This window comes from Neolamprologus brichardi, chromosome 7 (genome assembly GCF_056152115.1).
Source record: "Neolamprologus brichardi isolate AB-2024 chromosome 7, ASM5615211v1, whole genome shotgun sequence".
In the NCBI taxonomy this organism is placed as follows: domain Eukaryota; kingdom Metazoa; phylum Chordata; class Actinopteri; order Cichliformes; family Cichlidae; genus Neolamprologus; species Neolamprologus brichardi.
Genome location: NC_142110.1, coordinates 45,690,981 through 45,704,124, shown reverse-complemented (window position 1 = coordinate 45,704,124; position 13,144 = coordinate 45,690,981).

Genomic DNA, 13,144 nt, shown 5'->3' with positions numbered 1-13,144 from the left:
GCCCTGCCCGTCGGCCTATCGTAGGAAGGAAAAATATATGTCAATGCTTTTGCATTCTTTCCGAAATGTAGCTGGGTAATTATGTCATTGGCATCGGTGAGTCACTGTCAATATGTGACATATTGAATTTGAATGCGTTTGAATTTGTGCTTTTTTTTTGCTTTCACTTTGCAATCCTGCGAACTGTGTATAGAGAGCGACAGCACTGATTGGTGAGTGATGATAATTTGCGCACCAATTCCTCTGACATCATCTTATCAATCGTTAGCTTACTATGCAAACATGACAAGTGAAATCTCCCGCAGCGTAAACATGTGAGAGGTTGATCGCGCAGAGAATCGCTGAGCATTATGTGAGTGCGTGTGTAAAAGCAGCAGGATATATATTTTAGTTCTGCTGAGCCAAATAAGACAGGTCAGGGTGAAGAAGTGACAGCCAAAGAAAAGCTTACCACAAAATGGAAAAGTTATGACAAATCAGACTATAAGGCAAAAAGAAAGTGCAGCTTTATGGTTTCATGGACAAAATAATTTCTGTGGCTGCAATATGACGAGCTAAATAACCAGGGTTGCACATACAGTGGGGCAAAAAAGTATTTAGTCAGCCACCGATTGTGCAAGTTCCCCCACTTAAAATGATGACAGAGGTCAGTAATTTGCACCAGAGGTACACTTCAACTGTGAGAGACAGAATGTGAAAAAAAAATCCATGAATTCACATGGTAGGATTTGTAAAGAATTTATTCGTAAATCAGGGTGGAAAATAAGTATTTGGTCACCTCAAACAAGGAAAATCCCTGGCTCTCACAGACCTGTAACGTCTTCTGTAAGAAGCTTTTCTGTCCCCCACTCGTTACCTGTATGAATGGCACCTGTTTGACCTCATCATCTGTATAAAAGACACCTGTCCACAGCCTCAACCAGTCAGACTCCAAACTCCGCCATGGCCAAGACCAAAGAGCTTTCGAAGGACACCAGGAAAAGAATTGTAGACCTGCACCAGACTGGGAAGAGTGAATCTACAATAGGCAAGCAGCTTGGTGTGAAAAAATCAACTGTGGGAGCAATCATCAGAAAATGGAAGACATACAAGACCACTGATAATCTCCCTCGATCTGGGGCTCCATGCAAGATCTCATCCCGTGGGGTCAAAATGATCATGAGAACGGTGAGCAAAGATCCCAGAACCACACGGGGGGGCCTGGTGAATGACCTGCAGAGAGCTGGGACCAAAGTAACAAAGGTCACCATCAGTAACACACTACAACGGCAGGGAATCAAATCCCGCAGTGCCAGACGTGTTCCGCTGCTGAAGCCAGTGCATGTCCAGGCCCGTCTGAAGTTTGCCAGAGAGCACATGGATGATACAGCAGAGGATTGGGAGAATGTCATGTGGTCAGATGAAACCAAAGTAGAACTTTTTGGTATAAACTCAACTCGTCGTGTTTGGAGGAAGAAGAATACTGAGTTGCATCCCAAGAACACCATACCTACTGTGAAGCATGGGGGTGGAAACATCATGCTATGGGGCTGTTTTTCTGCCAAGGGGACAGGACGACTGATCCGTGTTAAGGACAGAATGAATGGGGCCAAGTATCGTGAGATTTTGAGCCAAAACCTCCTTCCATCAGTGAGAACTTTGAAGATGAAACGAGGCTGGGTCTTCCAACATGACAATGATCCAAAACACACCGCCCGGGCAACAAAGGAGTGGCTCCGTAAGAAGCATTTGAAAGTCCTGGAGTGGCCTAGCCAGTCTCCAGACCTCAACCCCATAGAAAATCTGTGGCGGGAGTTGAAAGTCCGTGTTGCTCGGCGACAGCCCCAAAACATCACTGCTCTTGAGAAGATCTGCATGGAGGAATGGGCCAAAATACCAGCTACTGTGTGTGCAAACCTGGTAAAGACCTATAGTAAACGTTTGACCTCTGTTATTGCCAACAAAGGTTATGTTACAAAGTATTGAGTTGTATTTTTGTTATTGACCAAATACTTATTTTCCACCCTGATTTACGAATAAATTCTTTACAAATCCTACCATGTGAATTCATGGATTTTTTTTTTTCACATTCTGTCTCTCACAGTTGAAGTGTACCTCTGGTGCAAATTACTGACCTCTGTCATCATTTTAAGTGGGGGAACTTGCACAATCGGTGGCTGACTAAATACTTTTTTGCCCCACTGTAAGTGGTCCGCAGGTGTTCATTCGCTGTCAAAATAGAAAACGCGCACAAGATAAGAAGTTGCAACGCGTGTTTGCGTACATAAGATTTTCAGGAGGAGGACAGACATTTGTTTAGAACTCTTAAAGATGTCGAAGAAGCTCCTTTAAGCAATTACTTTGGTGTTCCTCCACCTCCAAAGAAATGTCAGAAGGAGTCCGAACCACAAAAGAAGCGCGTATTCTCAGAAAAGTGGTTGCAGGAGGTGAGCTGGCTTCAAACAAATGATGAACGCACAGAGATGTGGTGCAGAATGTGCCGTGAAAATTTAATAAATGACAAATTAAAAAGGCATTAAAAAGATATCGAAAAAATATTGAACCGTGACACCAAAGTATCGAACCGAACCGTAAATTTTTTGTATCGTTGCACCCCTAACACACACACATATATATATATATATATATATATATATATATTATCCCTCTCTATGATATTGATTTATTTTCTTACAGGATTAAAACTGTAAATTTTAACAAACTAAAGAAAGTAATACAAAGTAATTAAACTTTTTGCCATTTAGTTAACCCTTTAAGACCTACCATAGAACCAAGTCCGCCAGAGCTTATATTATATTTTTACATGCTTTAGTGCCATTTTTGGGAGCATTTCAAGTTGCTATACATCAATACAACCATTACAGCCCATATTTTAATAATATGTATGAATTAAGTGCATAGTAATTACATAAATTGCAAAAAAGTGCAATAAACTACAAAAAAATCGTTTTTGTTTTTTTTAACATATATTTCTAGTTAGAGAAATTTAAGAGGCTTATCCCTCAAAACTGTAAATACAAAAAAGTTGCACAAAATAGTTTCCTACCACAGGAAATTTATTTTGAGTGTCTTCATAGTTTTATTTTTGAAATACACCAATTTTTATACACTGCAGGAAAAACGAAAATAAATATTATAGTGCAAATTTGCAAAAAAGCAGCATATGCATCAAAATAAACTATTTCCAGCAGTGCAATTTTAGTCCTAAGCATCCCAGAAACGACACAGAAAGTCATAAAGTCAAACATAACTTTTAAAAACACCAGTATAGGCTCATTGAGGCCCGGACGGTAAAAAAAACTACATTTCCGCGAAAATGACGTCACTTCCGGTTTCGGGCAGGTCATGGCGGACATGCGATAGTTCGCGCTGACGTCTAATCCAATGTAGGAAGTGTTATGAACAGCTGATCGGATCGGCAAAGCGTGTTTCTGGAATATTATGATCTTGTTGCTGCAAGTGCTTTTTATGCAGTTTTTGCAAAGCTATATGTGGAAGGAAACTGTGACCTAGCACAAGCTGATGGCATAAGATGTAAGTACAACTCCTCAGGTTTCATATGCAAAAAAAATTATTGCGCTAGCTCACGTGGTTGCAGAGCTACTGGGATTTAAAAATAGTTATGCACAACAGAGCGTGCCCGCTCCAACCAGTTTTAAAGGGTTAAGATACAACATCCATTCTTTTCATAGTTGGTTGTTACCACCAGAGGGCGACATGGAGTACTTTTACCCATGTAGAGAAACGCTCATATATTACACACGCACCAACATTTTACTGTCTATTACTACATCAGTCTGTAAACTGATGTAGTAATAGACAACTGATATTGATAAATAAACTCACAAATATAGCTTCATGAATTTGGTAACGTCCTGTAAGTCATATCTTCAAATGCTTTTGTTCCATATGGTAAAAAAAGGCTGTTGAAATAATGATCGGTGCAGTTTTTACAGGTGAATGAGCAGCGGAATAACTACAGAGAATCTGTGAAAACATGAATGACCTTTTGTAATATGCCTTTAGCCTACAAACTGTATGGATGAATATAGGAGCTTGTTAACAGGTTAGCATGTCCAACTAACAGACAGGAAAATGAGCTATGTGTTTTTTAGATATCATGTTATCAGCTGACCACTGAAAGCTCTTTCTGCATATATCTTCTACATGTTCTGTCTCTTGTCACGTGTGTGTTTATATTTAAATCATGTATGTTGATTATTTAAATATGCTTTTTCATTCATTTAAAAAAAAAAATGTCAACAGCTGTTGTTTACAGATTCATTGTTTACTATATGCTATATGTTTTATTGAACAAAAAATAATAAGTGATAAAAGGATCAGTTAAAATACACACTGTACTTTTTTTTGTCATATAAATAATTTCTGCGTCATCTGCTCTACATTTAGCTGTAGCTAATATCTAATTCATTGCATATCTTTTCATCAAACCTGGAATTTGAGGACCTGCAGGAGTGTAATTGAGTATGATCAGTGGTTACAGATCAAGGATCGAAGGTTATTCACGGCACTGGAACGGGAGATGATGCTCTCATGTTGCGTAGTTTAGTTCTATTTTAACTATTTGAATAATAAATTTAGTAAGTGTGCCTCATTGCTCAAGACAACCAGCAGGCATTCCAATACTGTTAGCCACACTCTGACTCTGACCTGGACTTCTCAGCGACCTTGAACAAGAGCCCAAAGGTTACGGACCCTGTTTAAAATTAAAGTTGTAGTTATGCATACACGTGCATTCCCATTTACGCATTTATAGTTACATCCAGCTACGCTGTGGTTTTATTTTGCAGGGAAATCAGTGTCTGTGCAGTCCTGAGTGGCTTTTTGCTTATATAGTCAAGAATCAGAGTTCAGAGATGCCACAGCTACAGTGGGGCAAAAAAGTATTTAGTCAGCCACCGATTGTGCAAGTTCCCCCACTTAAAATGATGACGGAGGTCAGTAATTTGCACCAGAGGTACACTTCAACTGTGAGAGACAGAATGTGAAAAAAAAATCCATGAATTCACATGGTAGGATTTGTAAAGAATTTATTCGTAAATCAGGGTGGAAAATAAGTATTTGGTCACCTCAAACAAGGAAAATCCCTGGCTCTCACAGACCTGTAACGTCTTCTGTAAGAAGCTTTTCTGTCCCCCACTCGTTACCTGTATGAATGGCACCTGTTTGACCTCATCATCTGTATAAAAGACACCTGTCCACAGCCTCAACCAGTCAGACTCCAAACTCCGCCATGGCCGAGACCAAAGAGCTTTCGAAGGACACCAGGAAAAGAATTGTAGACCTGCACCAGACTGGGAAGAGTGAATCTACAATAGGCAAGCAGCTTGGTGTGAAAAAATCAACTGTGGGAGCAATCATCAGAAAATGGAAGACATACAAGACCACTGATAATCTCCCTCGATCTGGGGCTCCACGCAAGATCTCATCCCGTGGGGTCAAAATGATCATGAGAACGGTGAGCAAAGATCCCAGAACCACACGGGGGGACCTGGTGAATGACCTGCAGAGAGCTGGGACCAAAGTAACAAAGGTCACCATCAGTAACACACTACAACGGCAGGGAATCAAATCCCGCAGTGCCAGACGTGTTCCGCTGCTGAAGCCAGTGCATGTCCAGGCCCGTCTGAAGTTTGCCAGAGAGCACATGGATGATACAGCAGAGGATTGGGAGAATGTCATGTGGTCAGATGAAACCAAAGTAGAACTTTTTGGTATAAACTCAACTCGTCGTGTTTGGAGGAAGAAGAATACTGAGTTGCATCCCAAGAACACCATACCTACTGTGAAGCATGGGGGTGGAAACATCATGCTATGGGGCTGTTTTTCTGCCAAGGGGACAGGACGACTGATCCGTGTTAAGGACAGAATGAATGGGGCCAAGTATCGTGAGATTTTGAGCCAAAACCTCCTTCCATCAGTGAGAACTTTGAAGATGAAACGAGGCTGGGTCTTCCAACATGACAATGATCCAAAACACACCGCCCGGGCAACAAAGGAGTGGCTCCGTAAGAAGCATTTGAAAGTCCTGGAGTGGCCTAGCCAGTCTCCAGACCTCAACCCCATAGAAAATCTGTGGCGGGAGTTGAAAGTCCGTGTTGCTCGGCGACAGCCCCAAAACATCACTGCTCTTGAGAAGATCTGCATGGAGGAATGGGCCAAAATACCAGCTACTGTGTGTGCAAACCTGGTAAAGACCTATAGTAAACGTTTGACCTCTGTTATTGCCAACAAAGGTTATGTTACAAAGTATTGAGTTGTATTTTTGTTATTGACCAAATACTTATTTTCCACCCTGATTTACGAATAAATTCTTTACAAATCCTACCATGTGAATTCATGGATTTTTTTTTCACATTCTGTCTCTCACAGTTGAAGTGTATCTCTGGTGCAAATTACTGACCTCTGTCATCATTTTAAGTGGGGGAACTTGCACAATCGGTGGCTGACTAAATACTTTTTTGCCCCACTGTACACTGTCATGTGGCTGATGGCTGATGGAAGTCATTCGTTTTAGGATGTCAGATAAAAAAAGATGCTCCGCGCGGACCTTTACTACCACCTGGTGGACCATGAGGTACATAGCCTCCTCCGTACCTACAGTATTATAGTGAAAGAGCACTTGTAGGTGGTCTGAGGTGGGCCTCTGCAGCTGTAAATAGTGTTCCAACACGTGTGTGACCACTCCAGTGTTGGTGACCTCTCACCCCTGAAAGCTTAGCTTTACCACCTGGAGGTAGGCTGTTCTTGATCTCACAGCACCTCCAGGAGGCTGGCACAGAGCTCGCTCTCTGTTTCCCCGTAAAGAACCTCTAGGTGTATTTATTGTGCACAAACAGTCAAGTACAGTACCTGTGTATGTGTATGTGTGTGTTTGTGAGTGTGTGCGTGCGTGCGTGTGTGTGCGCGTGTGTGTGCGTGTTTTGGGTCCTCCCTAGAAAAACAGCTCTATTACAAAGCTATTTGACATGGAGCTCTCTGGGACTGTGTTCCTACTCATTACTTGTAATATGTTTGTAACAGAGTTTGTTTATATTATAAATATCTCAGTCAAAACAAGGTCAGACTCAAAGTCGAAGCACATGCAGTGCTGTGTAAATTCCGCGTATTATGGTTTTCCTCTGTTTTATGTTTGCAGCGCGGATCTGCTCGGCTGACTCGTGTTTCACCTTTGCCGTCTGATCTTTTTAATTCCAAGGATGACGATTCTCAACAGCGCAAGCGAAGGTTTGTCTTCACGTCAGTGTAAAAAGGATTCAGCACAGCAAAACTGGCTTTACCTATTGCTTATTCTGGGATTAAGCACATCTGGGGTGTGTTATGAATAAGGCACTCTCTTCTCCTAAGATCATCACCGACTTATTCTCTCTCTCTTTTTTTTATGATTGTGTAAAAGCACATCAAAACTTATAACAAAGGCTACAAGATGTCTTGATGTCCCAGATACAAGCAGGAGACACTGCGTACCTAGTTTGAGCGAAACAGATGGTGACAGACATTGGATGATATTAAAAACATACCCCAGGTGGGGTACACATTGAGCTCTCCTCAGGCGTGCCTTTTCAAGAGCTACATGATGAAGTATGACATTAATGTTTCTACACTATGATTTTTTTTTTAACTCCTCCACGGTACCTCAGCCGCACACCCCCACCCCCGCTCCACTGTATTCACTCTCCTCAAAACCTACCAGAGCAATCATATACACGCCTTTGATCAGAATTATCCCTCACTTTAGTCGTGTTAAAAAAAAATACAGCACTAACAATGGGCCAAAATGTGTCTCACTCCCACTGCCTACCCTCCTCTCTTTTTCATTATCTTTCCTCTTTTATTCACTTGTCCACGTGCAGCACAGAACAATGCAGCGCAGGCGGACAGGGTGGAGGCTCATGACAGGACTGGTAACACGATGACACACCAAAGGCCAGGTGAATAAAATCCCCCCTCCACAGTGGGACATGTGTCACGGTCCAGCCATGTCTCCAGCCTTTTTTGTGGTCTCGTTTCTTCCTTCTCGGGCTCTTTTCCCCCTGCGGCGGTCACGATAAAGCGCCCATCTGCTGTGGAGACCCTGGCTTGTCTCTCTCTGAACTGATCCCTCATAGCAGCCTCCCCTTTGTCAGACGTGCCGATCACGTTTCAGTTTTGACACCTCTCTGTTATGCACATGCGACAGGTACCGAAGTTCTTCTGTTCTCGGTAGAAATGTATTGGAAAGATGATAGTCATCTCTTTCCAAAGCTTTGCCCTTTGCACTCTTATGCCTTTGGTGAAATTTTTTTTTAAACAACAGAAAAACATTTCTAAAGGAATTCATGAGTGTGTTGATCCCCAGCAAGAACTGGATAAGTGATCCTTTGCTTCAACGACAATTCACCACAAACGATCCAACTAGCAACCTTTTTCTTTTACTCAAACATCTTACTTGTGCCTTGAGATGCATGTAGTGTGTGTCTATCTATCACCCTCCTGGCTCTCTATACGTATAAGCATGTATACGTTTATCTGTCTGTCATCCATTAAAGAAGCTGTCGTTCATCCATAGTGTTCTCAGCTGTTTCAGCGTGTCAGCGGCGTTGCTTGTGATTCCGCGCACAAACCCACGCATGCCAATTGTTAGTAACACGAGCCGACGCAGCATCCTAACCTGCAGTGAGATCACCTGTCACAGGTCAAAGAGACAGCTGTAGCGCTTTCAGATTTGGGCTTAAGCTGATAAAGTGTCTTGGAATGGGAGCGATGTGCGATACGATGCCAGATTATCTTGTTTCAGTCATGATAAAGTTCACAAGTTGTCATGTGTCCCACAAACCTTCGATCTTTTTATCACGCTTACTAACAGACTGTTCACGATGCTTCAAAATGAGTCCACGCTGTGTTTTACGAACTTGATTTTTTGAAAGCTGGATGACAGGCAAACCCGTGCCCAGAGCCATTCAGCATGTGACACCTGAAGCATGACCTGTGAACTCAAGGATAAGCCTGCCGCTACTCCAGCTATCGGGTAGACTCGAAGCTACTAATGAAAAGAGTTTGAACTTTTCTCTCATCCTTAGATTACTCACCGTCTTGTATGATCCAACCCATTCTTGGCCTTGAAGCTCGAGACCTTCGTAAATAATACCAAATAAACCCGACTGTCATATTCTGATTCCTATTCTTGTAACAATGCATTATCACTCCAGATCTTTGAGCCAAACTCTGTCGATCAGTGTTTTCCAGTTGGTTACAACATACTCTTTAGTTCATAGGGTTGCTGATGCTAACAGACTCAATAAACTAATCTGCAAGGCCAGCAATGTTGTGGGGATGGAGTTGAACTCTCTTAGGGTGGTGATGGAGAGGCGAATGTTGTCCAAGATAAAAACAATGTTGGATAATTCCTCCCACCCACTTCATGACATGCTGGCTAGCCACAGGAGCACGTTCAGTGAGAGACTGAGAGTACCAAAAAGCACCACTGAACGACACATGAAATCATTCCTGCCTGTGGCCATCTCCCTGTACAACTCATCCACCTAACACACTGTATACTGCAATAGCTACACCCTTTTTGCACATGCTCTACTTTCTGTTTCAGATATTTATTAGTAAGTGACTTACATGTATGTATATATTGTATATATTGTGCTACTTGTTACTTCTTGTATTGTCTGTTTTTTTACTGTTTGAACTGGAGCACTGCAACTAACATAATTTCTCCTTGGGATGAATAAAGTATTCTGATTCTGATATTTAGTAGTACTTTACGTCTGATTCAGTCCAGGATCCAAAGATTCACACATGCAGCCCATAGCTATTACTAATTTATTTAACCTCGGAAGGACGTTGACACTGCAAGTCTTCTTTCCCATAACCTCTACACCCAAGTGATCTGATTAGATTATCATGGCATTATATTCACTTGTCTCTCCGTATGCTCCATTTAGTTTGTTACTGGAAGCCACTTGTTATGAAGCAAAGTTCAAGGTTGCTGCCACATTTCACTCATCTTTCATATCATCACAAGAATAACAACAGTGAGTAACAGCGTGTGCTAATTCTCCTTATCGTTGCGTCTGTTAGGTGTTAAAGTGGTAATGTAATAGTAGCAGAATATAAAGGACCAGGAAATGCCACATCCTGTTTAGCATGATCCTGAGTCATATTTTTTAGGTCTGGAAAGGTTCACCTCCTTTTTGCCAACATGTGTCCTTAATGGATTTCGACTGCCTGGCAGCACCAGGAGTTTATACGTGTTCACATGGGTGGTCCAGTTAAAATCTGAACTTCTAACATTTGCAGTGTGAGAGCCTCGTTAAGTGAAGGTGTGCATCTGGGTGTAGTTTTCGACTTTCAGTATTGAAATGACCCGATTGTGTTATGGGACAATTTGTGATTTAAAAAAAAAGTTATTTACCTATTGATGCATATAATGGGAAGTCACTCAGAATCATTTGCTGACAAAGTGTATTATATAGTTGAGAAGTGGTAAACCTGTAAATGCAGAAGGAGCCCACATGTATTTGCAGAATATGCAGTTAAATGTACAAAAAAGGGCAACATTTAACTATGTATGATTCTTTTCAGAATCAGAAGCAGTTAGAACATCAGCAGGGTGGCCCACTGACTGTGCATATGTTTTTATATGTTAAAATATTTTTTCTGTTGAGTTGATTTTAAATACACTCACTGGCTACTTCGCTCCATTAGTTAAACCTTGCCATTACCATATTGGGATGATCATGTGTAATTACAAAAATAGGAATGAGAATATGAAGGTCAGGCTTATTTGGTAATCACTAAAGTGTTTAACTTCAAGGCCAAGAATGGGGTGGATCATACACGGCAGTGAGTCATCTAAGGATGAGAGAAAACTTCAAACTCTTTTCATTACTTGCCTTGTCATAAAGCAGCGTGTTGGCTCATTTTAACGCATCGTGAGCAGTGTGTTTAAAAAAAGAGTGATAAAAGATGAGTCTCCTTCAGAGCTGGCTTAATTCTTCATGGCATAGATTCAACAAGGTGCTGGAAGCATCTTTCAGAAGATGGGTACGTGCATGGTCATAAAGGTATGGACATGGTCAGCCACAATACTCAGGCAGGCTGTGGCATTTAGTTGCTACTAAGCGACCCAAAGTGTCTCGAGAAAATATCCCCACACTCTTTCATGTTGCGTACACCAAGTTCCAAACCTGCTATCTGAGTTTTTCAGCAGAAACAGGTAACATGTTTCCAGTCTTCTGTTGTCCAATAATGGTGAGCCTGGGTGAACTACAGCTTCAGATTTCTGTTCTTAGCTGACAGGAGTGGCACCTGGTGTGGTCTTCTGCTGTTGTAACTCATCTGCTTCAAGTTACCGTTGCCTTCGTATCATATTTAAGCAATCTAACCATTTTTCCTTCAACCTCTGGCATCAACAAGGCATTTTCACTCAGAAATCCTTCCATGCATCTTAACTGTGCTAAGTAGCATACATAAAGCATACATGTTAAAAATGACAATAACAATCAATAGAACTACATGCATAATAATATTGTATAGTTCTCCTTTGTGCCTCACTGACAGCTGTGGCCTGCTGAGGCATAGATATGGGTATTTGTGATGGTTTCTGAGTTGTGGTGTGGGACCTATCTGGCTAGCTTGTTCGGGCACATCCTGCAGGTTCTTGATTGGTTTGGGATCTGGGGAGTTTGGATGCTAGGTCAGTGCAATGGGCTCTCCGATGTGTTCCTTGAGGTGTTACTTAGTAGTTTTTGCTGTGTGGTGTGGTGCATTATCCTGCTGGGGAAGTGCGGTAACATCAGGAAAAAATTTGTTTGAAAGTGCCAATGTAGCAGCCACAGAATGAATTCCAGGATGTAAGGTTTTGCAGCTATTCACGTCATCTGTCTCCTAACCATCATCCCTGAATTTAATGTTATGGCTGCTGATGGTAGACAAGATTTCGCTCTTGTGCTTTAGTTTCGAGCAGTTTTCAAGCTGACGGTGCTGCGTGATTTACATCAAAGTGATCATGTGGTTGTGCTGCTGTGATCAACTGTCTCGTCTTCCTAGAGAGACATAATATCCTTGAGGTTTTACTGACAGGGAGCATGATACGTGTGTGTTAGTGTCTGTGCCTCACTGTATGCCTGTGTGTCAGTGTGTGTTCACTGTGAATGTGTGCAGTTACACAGGCCCGTATGTATGAGTGTGAATGTGTGACACAGAGTATTTATGTAAGCGGCTGACATATAAATACATCAAGGGGAACACACAGCTGTCTAGTGCCATGTTTCCTGGGGTTTAGTACCTTGAAATGGACTGTGGGAATGTTTCTGTTGGGTCTCTTAGTCCTCAGTTTCTTTTAGCAAACTTGATTGTTAGTTCAAGTGTCTACCAGACTGTTGTCTGTTACTTAGTGCACAGCAGTAAGGGAACTAAAGACGTAGCAACTCCCACTGCACAGCCACCGGATGACTGCAGTGAAAGGGACCTGTTCTGATCTCAACACATACCAGGCTGGATTAGAACAGGGAACCAGAGCAGATACAGGATCTGACTCTCTCTGGTATCATTCTCTAACCCTGCTGCCACTTCCCAAAGACATCTTCAACACTTCCTCCTCCAATTAGTGTGACCTTGTTTCATTGAGATACGTCTGTGGGTCTCGTGTAAGTCAAGAACAAGTTGCATGCAGCACACTTTTAGCACAGCGGCCAAAGGAGCGGACACGGAGGCCTGAGGTTATAAACAAAATAGCTCAGTTCGAATCTGTAAACTGATACAGACACATTAAACAAATGGACAACAAGCAATGTAATAGTGTCCCTTCCCCGGGGAGCTTTATGTTTGCTCAGTGGTTGTGATCAACACTTAGCCTGCCCTGTTTATTTAGTAATGTAGTCGGAGGAGGCTCCGGCGGACGCTCTTTGAATACTAAAAACCGTAAAGCCAGCATAGAGTCTGACACCGTGCCACCTTGGGGAGGACTGCTAGTATTCCACACGTCCCCTCTTCGAAGAGGGGCGCCACCGACAGCTGCCGAAAGTCAGGGGTCAAAGTCATGCCAGGTAAATATCAGCAGTCAGGATTACAGCAAGAAAGGAGGATGATCGAGGGCAGAAATGAAAGAGCTGAGAAACTCTATCAGCCTAAC